Source organism: Halichoeres trimaculatus, unplaced genomic scaffold (assembly GCF_033239565.1).
Source record: "Halichoeres trimaculatus isolate MK-OKI-2021-1 unplaced genomic scaffold, fHalTri1.1 fHalTri1_scaffold_10, whole genome shotgun sequence".
In the NCBI taxonomy this organism is placed as follows: domain Eukaryota; kingdom Metazoa; phylum Chordata; class Actinopteri; order Labriformes; family Labridae; genus Halichoeres; species Halichoeres trimaculatus.
Window position 1 is genome coordinate 14,484,784 of NW_027437187.1, and position 17,138 is coordinate 14,501,921.

A 17,138-nucleotide genomic window follows, 5' to 3' on the forward strand; every position below is an offset into this window, starting at 1 on the left:
CTCAAAACCCTTTATCATGTTCATATTATTTATTAACTATTACCAAAATTTGCACAAATATCTCACTCGTTTCTGTGCCCAAAGACACCAATTTTATGTGGAGGTGGTGGTACTTCCAACAACACTCAAGTCTACTGTCAAAAAAGGTTGTGCTGCACAACATTCCAAGGTGAAGAGCTGGTTATGTTAGTCAAGGTCAAACTAACTTGCTAGTACAAGCAATGATGGAATTACGGATGCAGATAAATGGACCTTCCCTAGCCTGTTCAGTCATTCATCCTCAAAGGAACTATGGGTTGATTGGCCATCCCAGCACAAACAATCAGCTCAAGTTCAGCTTTTTCAACTCTTGAGGTAGAGCAAATGAAGGGAACTGAAAGTGTCTTGAATGCCATTCATGCATACAATTTACTCCAACTGCACAATTCCCACTCCTCATATCACATCAATCACACTGCCTGACATTAATATTCACCTCCTCTTGTCTCAACAATGACTTTATGTAATTCACTCTTGCACATGATCTTGGTGTGGTGTGAACACACCTCAAGTCTAACAGTTGATTCCTTCCTGACCCTACGAACCCATTTCCACTCACATTTTCCACTGACAGAGCCATGATTTCAGTTTTCAGTGGACCAAACCAATGAAGCACACATAGACGGAATAATTAATGGACCAAGTCTCTCTGACGTCACCTGTCTGTTTCTGAAACTGACTTTTGAGTCAAATCGGCTATCGCGGCCATATTGGAAGTGATCTGGGCTTCTAATAAAGCTATAGGGCGCCCGTTAGTCACATGAGCTGAGCTTTGCCTCTGATTGGTTGAGGTTTCGAACTTGATATCCTCTAAACTGCCGAGTTATAAAAAATTTTACCTCCTTTTGTACAGTGAGTGTCGATAGTGAAATTAACGATTCAGACAGGAGATGTTTTCTGAACCAGGCTGTAAATATGTTCATTTCTTTATTTCTACTTCTGGAGCCAGCCTCAAGCGGACACTCAAGAAACAGCAGATTTTAACGCTTTTTCATTGTTTCATATTCTTAGACCGGGGTTGACGCTTGGATAAACAGCATCCAGCGCATGCAAGCTTTAAGCAGGGGCATGCGTGTCAAGGGGGCAGCTTGATAGTAGGTTTGTTGGATTGGATTTTTTTTTTTTGTCAGAGATCAGCATGACTTTTGTTTTGTCTGCATTTAAAACCATTTTTCAGCCTTAAAAAATTGTTGAATTGATTTACAGGCAGTTTGTAACAGTGTCAAAGCTTGTTCTGGAGAGGGCGCTGAGCAATACAACAAGGTGTTGTCAACATAAACATGAAAATTTGCACTGAAAACATTGTGGCCCGTACTATTGAAAAATATGAGAAATAAAAGGGGACCTAGGACCAAACCTTGAGGCACACCTTTGGGCAGTAAAAGTCTACCTGACACAGTTCCACCAACTTCACCCACCTTTACACTTACACTCCTCACTCTTTGATTTGAACTGAGTTTTTTTAATGAAAACACTGTTATAGAAGTGATGCCTGCTGCATCTATAGATACACAAACGTGTAATGTGTAAATAAACTAGCATGATTATGTTTTCTGTAACTTCTCAGACAGGGATCAGAGCGAGAAACAGAGAGGAATGAAAAAATAGTGAAGAAGAGAAAGAGTATTGTTCAGTAGCTGAATGAAAAGAGCAGCCATCCATCCATTCATTCAGTCAGTCAGAGAGACAACAGGCTGCTGTCACAGTCTGCCTTATACAAATAATCATCATTAACATTCTAATTAAAAATCATCATTACGTTGATCATTTACATCCCAATGAAATACATTTGCATGGTAATCGCAGTAGGATGCCATTGTGACAGGAAGCATTCTGCCTTTTCACAGACAAATAAAGAGACCAGCAGAGGAGTGGTCAGGCCCGGCGATAAAGGCTGAAGCTGAAATGAAACCAAACACAGCAGATGGGAATCAGATCACCCACAGATTCACTTTGACATCTTTATTTCATGTTTTCTCCACAGAGACCACTCTACAAACAGCTCTTCATATATAAAGTGTTGTTCTGATGAGAGCTGCTGTCCTGCAACCGCTGATTACAACTGAATGAAAGACCTGAAAGGTTGTGACCACAATGGGAGCTTGTCAAATTTAAATGGAGAATTATTTCATCAGCAGAGGAGTCCTATCAAAGCAATTACTCACCCATTCAGTTTCCCCCCCACCTTGTCCCTTACTGTTACATAAATCACTGGAAATAAAGGAATAAACCATTAACCAAGGTTGGGTATTCTCACAGATCCACAAACATTTTCTTGCACACCCATATGATATTGTTGGGAACAACAGGCATTCCCAGGTCTTTAGATAAGGGAGAGGCTCTATCTGGAATGGGGAGTCTTTAGATCCCCCTGGTTAATAGATTATAACATAATTCACAGTGGTAGTCATTCCAGTGGAAATAAACACTGTGATGAAGGGGTTTATGTTTGTTTTGATCACCACCTTTTCATTTTTTTACATTATCCTGTATCATAAAAGGTACTTAACTAAGACAGAACTGTACAACATAAACACTTTGAATTCTAATATCCAAGCCATCAAACTTACATACCTTCACTTCTCTTTATGTGGATTGGTTTTTAAAAGGTAAAGTCAGCGTTAACTGTTATTAGCACATAGGATCTAATCCCAGCTCCAGCTCCAGGGAAGGGTCTGTGAGTAATACGAAAAATAGAAACTGTATCTGTGTTTTCCTGTTGAGCCTTTTTATATTATCAGCTGAAGTTTGGGGAGTTTAAAAACATAGACATGGTCTGTGTGATGTTACTCCCCGGTTTCCGAGAAGGAGCTCTGTGGCCTGTTGGCAGATGCCATATGGGAAATGATGACTCAATGCAACTTTTGGTCAACCTGGCACAAGGCAAAGAAGTGGATTTGAGGTGGACCCCTAACCTCCTAGCTACAATTTGTCTGCATGCCAGTCAGATCAGGTATGAACAACACTTCATCCACCATAGTGTGTATAAAGGGTGAAATGGGCTCCTTAAGACCTTTAGATCTTTCCTTTGGTCATGAACACCAAACTTTTTGTGGCTTCAGTGATATTTTTACTACTTTTTCTCCTGTGTTTATCTGGAGATCCTACATGTAACCATGGCTGTGTTGTTTGCATGTGAACTCAGCTGTTAGCAGCCTGTAGCATGTCAATGCTAACTGGTGTAAGGCCTGATGTCTTCCCACTAGGTGAGAAGAAGGAGGTGAGGACGACGCGCTGGATCTCAGGTGTGAGCTAAGAAGTGACGACATGGACCTGTCCTTCAATCCATTGTTATTGGGAACGTAAGATCTATCTCCAATAAGATGGACGAGCTAGCCATGCTAACCCAGAAACAGAGGGAATACCAGAGGGAAGCGTAGCATCATGCTATTCACAGACATGGCTAACGGAGCTAACATCAGACACCAACACCACATTGGAAGAGCTTCACCTGCTGTGAGCAGACAGAGACTGAACAGACTGCTGAAGAAGCTCAGTCCTGGACCCTGTGGAGGTGGAGGCTGGCTGAACAATGACAATGATGGACAAGCTGTCATCATCTGTTTTCTTATGGACCTTTTTACACTTTCTAAACACTTACTTACTTTTGTTTTCTTGTTTGCTGCTGTGACTTCAATTCCGTTGTACTTATTACAATGACAATAAAGTTCTATTCTATTCTATTCTATTCTATTCTATTCTATTCTTAAAAGATGGGTGTCAATGGGACCTCCTTGACTTATGAAGACAGCCCAAAGTGGACCCTCCAAGAACTGCAGCTTCTTAAACCTTTTCCGTGGTTTCACACAAAACGAGTACACAAAAGCATTAATGCTTTGTGTTTAGTCATTTATCCCACAAATAACTCATTTGCAAAAAGATGCAAGTTTTGCATGAAACTATATAGGGGGGTCTTTCAAATGCCAGTTGTGCCAGACCAAGATTTTTACAAATTACTGTCCTCACTCACTTTCCTCAACGTGAGATTTTTTTTGTTTCTGTTCCCTTACAAAAAAGCTGTGTCGCAGAAACCAGGAAAGCTGCACTCAGGTATGATTAATTTGCCTGTTCAGTCATATGTCACTGGAGGATCGTCATGCTGATTGGTGGCACGTATAACTGCACAAAGCTTGTGAACAAAGCAAGTAGAATGTTGTGCACATCAAGACTCTGCACCACTTAAAAATCAGTTGCGCCACCCAATTCATGATTTTTATTGGCATTTGGTGTGAAAACATCACATTTCATTTGCTCTTTGTCTCAACATCAGAAGTTGTTGCTTGGTTGAACCTACGTTTTTGCCTTGTGTTGGCCTGGCTAATTCAGCATGTAACAGCTATCAGTGGTAAAGCATTCACACATTCGACTTGATCGACATTGTGGATCACTCATTTACTTAAATCCCAACCAAAATATGGATATCATAAAAGGACAGAGCTTCCCAGTGCTTTGCTACATTTAGTTAAGCTTTTCCACACAAAAGCTACTGACCAGAGAAACGTTGGGAGCTAAGCGACACAACGTTGGACAATAATTGAGCTCATTAGATGTGACAGAGAAAGTTGCAGGCTGAAGAAATCTACAGAAGTATTCCCAGAACTTCTTATTTATCTATTTTTCATTTGAGATATATGAAATGAGAGCTTGTTTCAGTTTGCCAAAGTTTTCTTCTGTTTAATGAAGTGATAAATAAATGGCCATTGAGAGTGAACATGAAGCAGAGTTTCGGTGTCTCACTCCAACTCCTGAGCGCAGCCTCATAAAGGTCTTTGCTCTCAGTATTAGAGGATTTTCCTCTGGACAAAAGAAGGGTTAGGCTGCTCTGCACATCAAATGTGGAGGTCAAACTGATCCACGTACTAAATAGAGACGCTGGCCTGGGCCACACATCACACAGCGAGGCTGCACTGGGCCACACACTGGACACATTTAATCTGAGCCTGGCTCTCCTATGGGGACAGGGAGCTCAGACAGACAACACACAGCCGAGCAGACTTACATCACCCCTGGCAGCTCGAGTGCTCCTTCTCCTCATGGCTTTTCTCCTTTTCTTACTTTCTTACTGTGGACAATCTCCTTACGCCACAATAGCATGGAGGATCCCTTTAGACGACAATACTGTGCTGCTGCTGCATGGACAATCCCGTCCAGCTACAAAGCACAACATTCTCTGCTGCTCAGCTTCAATTAGCTGTGCTCTGATACATCTCAATACAGCTCCAATATGGCTTCAGTAAAATTTGAATATGGCTGAAAACATCTCAATTCAACCTCACTGCCTCTCAATACAGCTTCAATACTCAGTCCCTGCATCTTAATACGGCTCAGTACATCTCAATACAGCTGCAGCACATCTGAATACATCCTCAGAGCAGCTCTGTGAGACCATTCAGCGGCTCAGAGTCTCTACCTGAAGCCCTCAGTGTGCAGGGCTCAGTTTGTTGCTGCTGTGGAAGAATGAATGACAGAAAGGGAAGAATTCCAGTCGGGATGCTCAGTCAAGAGTTCAGCTTGACTCATAACGACGGGAGCTTAACGCTGACTTAACAAACTGAATGCTTGTCAGCCCTGCTAAGTAAAGTACGTTGGCCATCCTAAGAATGACTAACTCCAGCTTGGATCAACATTTACCCAAAATAACGTGTGCCAGTGTTTACTGTCCTCTCTGGAGCTCTGAATAGAAGAACAAACACTTGAAATGAGATTGTAAGTACAGGGTGAAAGAAGTAAATGGGCTTGTACTTATGTAAAGTACATAACCAAACAGTGTAACAATAATTCCAAAAGAATGACTGCTAAAACACAGGATGTAAAATTTTGATAAAACAGGTTTAGATGGTTGGCAAGTCATTTACACTCAATATGTCATTGCAATTAGTCCAACAACAACAAATCAAGTCTGGAAGCTAACCTGGGGTTTTTCACAGTTTCAGGTCATGTTTTCTAGGGCAGGGGTGGGCAACCCATGGGTCGCGAGCCGCATGTGGCTCTTTACCTTTCGGTGTGTGGCTCTTCGATCCATTCATAAAAAATATATTTATAGTTATGAGTAGTGGTGTGCCAATCAATCTAAACTATATAAATATGAATGCTAACGTTGGGATCAGTTGGGATTGATACTTAAGTTTCACTTTCTCTTCTCTAGTTCGAATTGAAACACACAAACACCGTAAATCTCACTTTGAAAATTGGAAATGTATTGATTTTCATTTTATATCATTTCGTTTATGTGTGGGAGGAAGTGTTTTTGTAAGACTACATGTGTGATGTGGCTTTTTGCAGTACCACGGTAATTTTTGTGGCTCTTGGTCTCTGATTGGTTGGCCACCCCTGTTCTAGGGAGCAGAGACAAGGGGAAAAAAAGCTCTATGCTTGAGTTGTATTTTTCAGTGATCGAGGACACAAATTACTCTGTATACTGGGTGTGGGCTTTAAATACAGGGGAAAATGTTGCCCTGAAATTGAAAAAAAATGTTGTTGAAGTGCAACTTTGAGACCTTGATTAGAAGTAGAGTCTGCAGGATTTTCCTAAAACATTAAATGTCAACTTTTGCAGGAATAATCCTGTTCAATCATCTCTTCTGGGCCACTATACATGTGTGTCAGCACCTGTGTCTGCCTCGAACCCTCTCCTCAGCCTGTATGTTGATGTTGTGGTTGTTTTGGGATGTATCTGAGTGGAAGCATGGTTACATCAGCCAATCACAGCGCGCCCAGTGTGCAAGTGACTTTACGTGTTGATTAGTGAGTGGAAGAAGCTATCTTGAGTAGCTAGGATAGTGGACGTAGCACGGAGCAAGAAAAACAACCAAAGTAAAATGTAACGCCAAACAAATACAGCTTTTTACCAAACAAGGGTGAAGCTTGGCTTGACTTTTACTCGCTTTGAGACACTTGGAGAGCAGCTCGGGCGAAGAGCAATGCGAGTTGGCTTTCTGCTTAGAAGGTTTGAGTCAAATACCCGTAATTAGCTTATGCTAACATGTCAAGAGGTGCATGGCTCTCAAGTCTCTCCCACATAGAAACGCTGCAGGTGGTTGCTGGGCTAGTGAATGTGTTCACATAGTCACAGTCGGAGGCTGTAGGTGTGCGCTGCCACTGACCCACAGCCAAGGAGGAGGAGCCCAGATTTAATTTATGTATATTAACAAGTAACGAAAATTCCTGCAGACCCTACCTTTAAATATCTAAAATCTACCAAGTTCTACCTGATTATTTTTATGTTTTGACTTAATGTTCTCAGTGTAAGTTTTGAGTCTCAATCTGTGTTGATAGTCTTACTGTAACAACAATTTCAGGGCCTTGATGTTGACAACAGTGGCTGATTTAACTCCTGTCTTAGTGTGTAAATACATTTTTCAATTTCAGCAGAAGGTGGTGTTAGCATCTGATAACAACAACAGAAAAACTGAATAAGTGGCTGAAAATTGGGATACAAATAAATCCACGAGCAGTAGCACATAGTTAAAACCCAACACCTCCAGGCTTAAATAAACAGGTATTTAATTATTCTTTGTCACAGTAATTCTCACCTACAGAGATATACAGACCTGACCTGCTCCCAGTTATTTTACACACACACAGACACACACACACACGCACGCCAACTCACACACAATGTCTTTTCTGCACCGTTTTCGCTCAGGCTTCATTACTGTGATGGAGACTTCATTAACAAAATGGAAAGCTTTATCCAGGAAGAGAAGAGCTCCAGGTGAGATTAAAAATCCCCAATCCTTGAATTTTTGGGGACTGAAGGAATAACATGACACACATGCTGGATGAGTGAGAGCAGAGCAGAGAAAATCACAGAGAGTATCAGGGAGGGCTTGTAAGGTTTAGGGTTAACCAAATGTTTCATATTCTTCTGATGAGTATAAAATGTGTTTTTTAAGGACTTCTAAGTCAAAATAATGTTCACTGATGAGATATTTTTAAATAAAATTGTTCAGCTGCAGCTGTAAAAAGCTGTGGTATTTCTATTTGCATGAGTTCCTACCTCATTTTTGTCATTTGGCTTTAGAAAGATGTTGCTCATTTATCTCCAGTCGTCTGGTTTCATTCATTTTATCATCTGAAGCTTCCTGTTAAACTTTCTGCCTTGTCTCTTTTAAATCTGGCTCCTCAAGCCTCAACCCTGTCCATATTAGATCCAAATGTGCCTCATTATCACTAATTCTCACCATCACCTGTGCTTTGTCTCTACATTTTACCTGCTACCTTTGATTAATTACCAGGATGGAGTGATTACCTGTTTGTGTACCAGTTTTGGGCAGAACAGTAAAATTTGCTTGTAAAAACACGTGCTCTGACCACGTGAGTCACACATTTCTGTGTCAATAATTCTGTTTCTGCATAAAGAAGTTTATTTTGTATATCAGTGTGTCCGGCCACTGTAAAGCTTTATCACTAATTAGAAAAAAAAAAAAACATTTAGAAAGCTTATGTCCCTTAAGTATCATTGAAGAGGAGTTGCCGTTCATTTGAACAAGTATTGATGCCAAATGAGCAGCTCATTGAGAGCTGAAGGATCAATTACTGTGCTCAGGTTGAGGAGGAGCTGAAGAGGAGCTCTGAGAAGAGGCCGCCCTCGTGTGAAGAGAGGGCAGTCACCGATTAGGTACTTGTACTCAGAGAACCCTTTGACCGCATAAGAGGCTTTGGCTGTATGGAGGCCAAACAATAAACAACTGCAGAGAGCATGGAGCAGTCCAGCGCTTCTGTTGTGCTGAATGTGACTAACCTTAACTGGCTAAAGCAAGAGAGGGAGGTCCAGTAAGAGGCTTTCTCTGAATACAAGACCAGAGTACAATGGACAGCAAGACACAGAGACGTGATGAAGACGTCCAGCCCACCCCGGATACTTAAAAGACTGACCTCCAACAAAAGGGCCGCTGCAGGCCTTCAGCTGATCAAAAACGGTCTCACACAGGACCAGCATAACCTAAAGACCTCTGTGATTGGTGATAATTACCAGGGTCACTCCTGGTCTCAGTCCTCCAACAATCAGATCTATGAGGAGAAGATCATCACAGATTTCTTTTTAGTGGGGAAGTATGAACAAACATTGTACAAGTAAATAGTAAAACTTCTGATGTAAGTGATGAGTGATGCTTTTAGGGGATGCACTGTTTACAACCATCTCAATGTAAAGGACACAAGAGCAGGTGGCAGTGACGTTTAAATTATATCTGTTTTCATAGGTAAGGGAAGCATAAATGGACCTTTGTTATAAGTGTTCCTGTACATGTTGTTCAGTTGATGGATCAAATATGATGCTACTGTATTTTTCTAGATACTCTGAAGGTTTGCTTTAGAAAACAGCAATGACATTTATCTTAGCAAACCTGTGTCAACAGTTTGTCATTCTGAGTGTTTTAATAACAATTAAGAAAGGACCATAAGACAGACAGAGCGTATTCAGAAAATAATGGTACTAAGTAAAACTAGAAAAGCACTCAGAGAGCGCAGACCTCCGCCGAGCATATTGTGATTGTCACGTAACACTTGAGTCCTACTTTAATGTTATACTCCCTTTCATCAGACTGTCTGCTACAATTTGGTGTTAGTAGAAGGTTTGTACAATAATTTGTTACCTGACAGTGTTGAAAATTGTGATGACCCAGTACATGTTTCATATTCTGGATCTTAGTATCTAGAATATTGCCAGGATCTGGATCGTACTTTAACATCTGTCATAAATTATGGTGACCTTGTCTTGTATTGTTTTGCAAAGCAATCCGACCATTTATGGTGGAGTTGTATACATATGGTGAAAACGGCCCTATCTCACAATGATAAAGAATCTTTTAAAAAAGTCTTTGATCCAGACGGTGATCTGGATCACCTCCAAAATTTAATCACTTCTCCCTCATCCCATTTTGAACATTTCCTGAAGATTTAATCAAGATCTGTTTGATACTTTTTGAGTTATGTTGTTCATAAACAGACAAACAGACAAACTTTCCCAAAAATGTAACCTCCTTAGTGGAGGTAATAAAAAATGTAATCAGCAGTTACTCGATTTTTCAAAGCAACTAGACACAACAAACAAAAATGGTAATTCTACTTTGTGGGACAAAACGATCGCTGCTCTGACATGACTCTGTGTGCATTTCTTTGTGACTCTGGTTAAAATAATCAACTTAAACTTAGTCTAATGTTTGTCAAACAATTGCTGATTTCAATCAGTTTCGGTCTTTGTAAATGTGTTCACACATGTACATGACTGCAGTTAAAACCTATGTTTGAAATATATTTCATGTTTATTGGAAGAAATTCTGCTTTAGTTTTTAAATTTGGCTTTTTCAACCTGCTTTTTTGTGCTACTCTTATATTTTTGTTTGTCAACATTAAACTGAACATCATAGTTTTTCATACTGCTGAGATGATTGTAATTTCAGTTTTGCAACCAACATTTATTGTATGTTAGTAGCTATTTTCATACAAGCACAGCAGAATGATAAGTTGGTTCACTGTTTATCAAATCAGTGAAGAATTTAAATGTAAAAACAGATTCACAGGAGGCAACACCGATAACTAATGGGAAGAACTGGCAAACCCTTCTTCTCACCTATTAGAAACACCACACACACTCTACACTCACCACACATTACACACACACACACTCACACCATCCACAGTCTCCCAGACAGTGTTTGTCATCATTTAGCTGGTGAGTACAGTTGTTTTCCTGGAGGCCTCTGGGGATTATCTGACACACAAAGACATCCCAAGAGGCACTGCCATGTTTCAGCCTGCTGAGCCCACACACACACACACACACACACACACACACACACACACACTTACTCAATCCACACGCCAACATCATGAACACTGGAAAACAACTGCTTTGTGTGTGTGTGTGTGTGGTGTGTGTGTGTGTGTGTGTGTGTGTGTGTGTGTGTGTGTGTGTGTGTGTGTGTGTGTGTGTGTGTGTGTGTGTGTGTGTGTGTGTGTGTGTGTGTGTGTGTGTGTGTAACCCTGAGGGAGTAGAGATGGCTCCTGTCAGACACCCCCACCCTGGGATTTCTATAGCAACAGGCGTGTCATAACAGTTCCCTCCAGTGGTGTCACCAAGTTATACACACACACACACACACACACACACACACACACACACACACACACACACACACACACACACACACACACACACACACACACACATGATACACATGCTAATCCTTTCCATTTTTATTTTTATGCAAATCATTTGTCTTAAATAAAAAAAAATGTCCCCTCTTAAGTTTTGTCTTAATATCGTTAAGAGGCAGGAACACGCTCCTCTCTAACAGAGCATCAGATGTCAGAGTTTTAAATCTGCTGCTTGCTTCTCTCTGCCTCTCATGATTTGAAGCTCCTCTAAACGCTGTCTGTGATTTCACACTTTTTAAGCGTAACTTGAAATTATCATGGGCCTTAAATTTCAAGTTTGACCAGAGGGTGATGTTTAACAAAACAAGCTGTTGGGTCACTGACGTCAGGTGTGTAAAAAAAAAAGAGTCCAAAAAAAAAGATGCATCATAGTATTGGGGTTTTTCATCTCATGGTTTTAAATTGTGAATTTTTCTTTAGAAAACTTTTTTTTTCTTCAATATTATAGTTTAGTCTTTGTTTATAAGTTGTTTTGGAAAAGCTGAGATGTCAGATCCCCTGAATAAATCTTGTGAACTGACTCACATGTGGTGTGGATTTTTTATGAAAATATGGCTTCTGATATAGTCTGTAGACATCATCATCTTCATCATTCAACTTTTTTCCCTTGGCCTGGTGTTAAAAAAATGAAACCAAAAATTTAAAAAATCTGAAATACTGAAGAATTGCAATTTTAATGGAATAGGGAGAAAAGCATATTGTCCCAGCCCTGTCTGCTACTGTCTATTTAGAAACCTACTACAGCTCCTGCAGCAGTATCTCTTTCCTCATGCCAATCAAAGGTGCAACGGCAAAACCCCTTAAACATCTCATATTCAATATAAACAGAGGCACAACAGGGTGTTAACAGACAGTATGGGTGATGTTACGTCCAAGTATTATACAATCAATGATGTGTAACTGAAGCTCCTGCTGTGTGCATCTCTAATATTCTGTAACACTATAAAGTCCCACACTGGAACACCAAAATGACAACACTGTGGGATCGATATGGAAGAACAAAGGTGAGGTGCATTCACAGTTTGTTTGGTGGCCAGTGCTGGGCGAAAAGTGGGGTACTCTGATGATCCGGGCCTTCCCTCTGCTCTGCTTTGGTCTCACCAGTCTGTTCTTTGATGGTGTGTTAACTGCTTTGCACAAAAACAAATCAAACACGTAGAGCACAGCATGCACTCAGTGAAGCAGCAGTTATTCCAGTCTTAGAGTGCCGAGGAAATCACACACACATACACACACACACACACACACACACACACGTGAGTGCAAAAAACACAGACGCTACATGGAAGTGGAGTGTTAAGTGATTTCCACAAGTGATTATGCCGAGCCACTGAGCAGAGTGTGAGGAAATAAAGCGAGTGTAAACAGTGTCTTTGTGTTGACCACTCCTGCACATTTACACAGCCGGCTGGAGACACAGCCCGGGCTCAGATCCTGGTTGTAATTGTTGAGTGTGATTAATTCAACCAATGACAAGGGAAACAAGAAACCTCCAGACAGCACTTTGATCCATGACAAAGCCCCCAAAACGCTTGCGCTGACATGAATGTGAAACCTGCAGATGGTGATAAACAGGAGGATCACAGTGGAGAGATTCCTTTGTGGTAAAAAGTCACCACATATCAACACGACACGAATGGGAAAACTTTAAGGATTCATCTGCTTTCTATCTACATGTCAGCCTGCAGGATAATTTTATTTTTCATCTATGTTTGTGCGTGTGTGTACTGTGACAGAGATCCAAAAGCGTTCTTCAAAAGTGTTTGATTCAGTGCAGAGATAAGAAAAGTGAATGTAGTGAATGGAGGGGAGAAAAATACTGTGGCCACTTTGAAAGACACATAAAGACATCACTCCTCTGACAGCTCCGCTCTCTTCACCTCCTCCCTGCTCCTGCAGAGATGGAGGAGCAGCAGCTGACAGGTCTGCTGTCCTCTGCTTGGCGTCATTATGACAGCACATGCAGAAGAAGAACAACTAATGACCGAACATTTGCTCCCTGTCATCAGGTCAAATCTGACAAGCGGCTCCTGTCAAAGCTTTTACGCTGTTCGACTGACTGAAGAGAGGCCTTCAGCTTCTCTCTCAGCTGCTCAGCAGGTCTCCAGAACAGGCAGTTTCTGGGCAAGAGAGTGATACTCAAGATGAAATTATCGTTTTTACCTGATGCTCTTTCAGTCAATACAGGAAAACAAATTTTACAATTAAATCTTTAATAAATTACAAGAAGCATCATAGCTAAAACTTTCTCTTTTATTCAAGACTAAAACTTAAAAATCCTCCAGCGATCTTACCAAAAAGACTTTCTTGATAGAAATGACTGATCGCCGTGGCTCACACTGATCTTACAGACACAATGGTGAGGTGGGAGGTGAGGGCAGGTTTGGGGGGCAGCTAGTGACGGGCAGATTAAGCACAGAGGACGGGGCAGGGAGCAGGGGCCCAGGGCCTATTGGGGGCCTGTGAGCCAACACAGATTACTCACGCTTAACCTGTACTGAAGCAGCTTAGCACCAAGCAGGACACACGGCTCTCTATTCTATTCTGCTCCATTCAGAGAGCAGGCCTCTCTGTGCACAGCCCCCATATAACACCTTAATGTGCTGAACAGAGCTGCAAAGCCTCAGGATGACTGAGTCCTCCTATTCACTTCTTCATTTTGAAATAAAGTTTATGGAGATGAGATTTTCTTAATATTCTTGGAAGAAATTTGTGAATCACAAGCCAAAGCAAAATAACCAATATAAACATTTTTATTCAGAGGTTCTAAAAAAAAAAAAATTAAAAATTATAATTCTGTCCAGTGGTCCTTTGCAGAGGGTTTATGCAGCATTTTGATTCTTCTAGCATCCTGCTCGGAGCATTATTAACTTTTAGCTTCAGGTAAACGTTGGGTATCTACTGCAGCTGACAAACCAAAGATTTTAGGTTTTAATTCTTTTATGTAAAGGTAAAAGAAAGAATGTGTTCACTTTGTGTTGTCCGCCATGGAGCATCAGTGACATAATTTCATCTGGTGCTTGACCATGTTTCAAAATGTTGCCCATTATGTAAAAGAGGCCTAACTAGCCAGTGCTCACTGATGTGTGGGGTTTTCAAAATTAAAACTAGAAAAGCACTCATAGAGCGCAGACCTACGCCAAACATATTGTGATTGTCATCAACACTTAAGTCCTACTTTAATGTTATACTCCCTTTCAGCAGACTGTCTGCTACATTTTGGTGTTAGTTGCAGGTTTGTACAATAATTTGTTTCCTGACAGTGTTGAAAATTGTGATGACCCAGAACATATTTCATATTTCAGATCTTAGTAATCAGATTAATGCCAGGATCTGGATCATACTTTTACATCTGTCAGAAACTATGGTGACCTTGTCTTGTATTGTTTTGTAAAGCAATCCGACCATTTATCATGGAGTTATATGCACATATGGTGAAAACAGCCCAATCTCACAATGATAAAGAATCTTTTTAAAAAACAATCCTAGATCCAGATGGTGATCTGGATCACCTCCAAAATGTAATCACTTCTTCTTTATCCCATTTATAACATTTCCTGAAAATGTCATCAAGATCCATTGGTTAGTTTTTGAGTTGTGTTGTTCATAAACAGACAAACTTTCCCAAAAATGTAACCTCCTTGGTTGAAGTAACTAAATCAGAGATTTAGACTGCGTCATCAAAGACTGAAATGAACCTAAGGCAAAGGGATGAGAGTTAACAAACTATGCTTCTGCTCACTCCTTCTCAAATATGGCATTTACTTCTTTTGATTTTTTTCTTGGTTCCATTAGTATATGGCATCTCTAAATTTTAATTTATATATTATGTTGTGGAAACAAATAGCTAATAGTAACTGGGAACTTTTGTAATATTGTACAGGCCAATGCATTATAAGGCAGCACTTTACCATCACAGCTGTAATGCTATAAAGACATGAACTTTTTTTTAGACCAGACACGACTTCTCAAGATGTTTGAACACATCAAGTAGTTTTTTAAGGGCCTCTCTCTCTCATATGCACTCGCACACACACGCACACACGCACACACGCACACACACACACACACACACACACACACACACACACACACACACACACACACACACACACACACACACACACACACACAAACACACGTCATTGGTTGAGCGGTCCATTGATTGTTTTCCTGGTCATTCATCAAGCTGAGGAGCTAGAAAGCTTTAAGCTAATAACAAGCTAACAACACGCTAATGAGTTGACACGGTCTGAGTGTCTCTGAGGCCATGTTGGCTGCAGCCAATTAGTCAGCGCCCATTGGGACATCCATTTTTACCAACAAGGTGGCTGTTCGGTGGTAGAGTGGCCAGACTGATTCAGTCCAATAGAATAGTTGACGGTTTCACTTCTTAACTTTTCCTAACCTGCTCTTTAAACTCAGTAAAATAAATTAATAAATAAAGGTAATTTCTTTGCTTTAATCACACATTTGTTACACTAAGTCTCTCCATTTAACACAGCCAGTGTTGTAGTGTGGTTCAATGATTTGAATCCCTTCTTGCAGAGTTATTACCTGGACAGATTTGACTTTCAGGTTAAGATTAAAGAGGGAGTATTATACTTTCCTATATTTCTAACATTGTAAAAATTACTGTTGCTGGGTGTCCACACTAAACGTGATATTTTTCAAACAGCCCCTTAAAAAATGCCATGAGATGTCGACAAGATCCTTTCAAGACATGCTGAAATGATGAGGTCATGGTTTGAGGATTCCTTAACGGGTCTGTGACACATGGGAGGGGCAGGCCTTGAACACCACGGTCTGCCCGTAGCTTTGTCAGGCTTAAAGATCGCTGGCCAATCAGAGTGAAGGGGGTTTGTGGCGTGGGAGCCTTAAAGACACAGCAGTTAAAACAAAATATTTCAGACAGAGGCTGAATAAAAAAGTTTTTTTTTTTAAAAATAAAAAATAAGCCTTGTAAGAAAAATATATATTTTTTTAAGCTGCAGATCTTGTAAAGCTACTATAGGGGGTACCAGAGCTTAAGAAATAAAATGAAATATCTCTTTTGAATGTTCAAAATTAACTTGTTAAAAAAATCTCTAAAAAAAAAAAAAAAAAAAAAAACACAATCCTGAGAGATCGCAACATTTTTGCAAGGTTTTTTGGTGATGACTGTATTTAGTCAAGGTATATAATCCAATCACATCACAGCCAACCAGGGACTTCAGGTATTAAAGGGCTATTCCTCAGTTATTATCTTGACAGTTATTCAACGCATCCATCAACACCTGTGCCCCCCTCCATCTCTCCACCCTGCTCCAACACAGTCAGCCCCCCCTCAAACAGAAACACAGACAGAGCCAGGAGCTGAGGATCAACAACGAGCGAACAAGAGAGGGAAAAAGACTAGGTCTGTCAGAGTCAAAACAGAGGAGAAGACAAACGGAGAAGAGAGGAAAGGTAGGAGGGAACAAGAAGAAAGTGATCTAAGGGTGATCTAATCGTTCTCTAAAAAAGGGAGGGGCCTCCAAAACAGAGAAACAGAATACAACCAGTCTGAATCTGTCCAGTTATTTTCAGCGTTTTTTAACCCAGCTTAAACTACAAGGATCAGCTGTTATAAACTGAAAATAAGCTGACTCAGTTAAGGATTGTCCTGACGTTTTCATATGAGGATTTAACTAGAGGCAAGCCCATCTGAAACAGCAGTTTGCCTTTAGTTGTCAACCAACAAGAGGTGTGTTGACTGAAAAGAATACTTCTGATTGTCTAAATCTTATTCTGGGAATCCATTTCCTCTACAAACAGGATCTCTGAGCATTTTTTTTGGTCTAGCTTAATTTTGGCTCAACCCTTTGCTGTTTTTATCCTCAATTTGTGTACATAACTCGGGGGGGGGCAGATCCCACTTAAATCACCCATTAACCTGACTTACATGAGCAGGTGTGGAA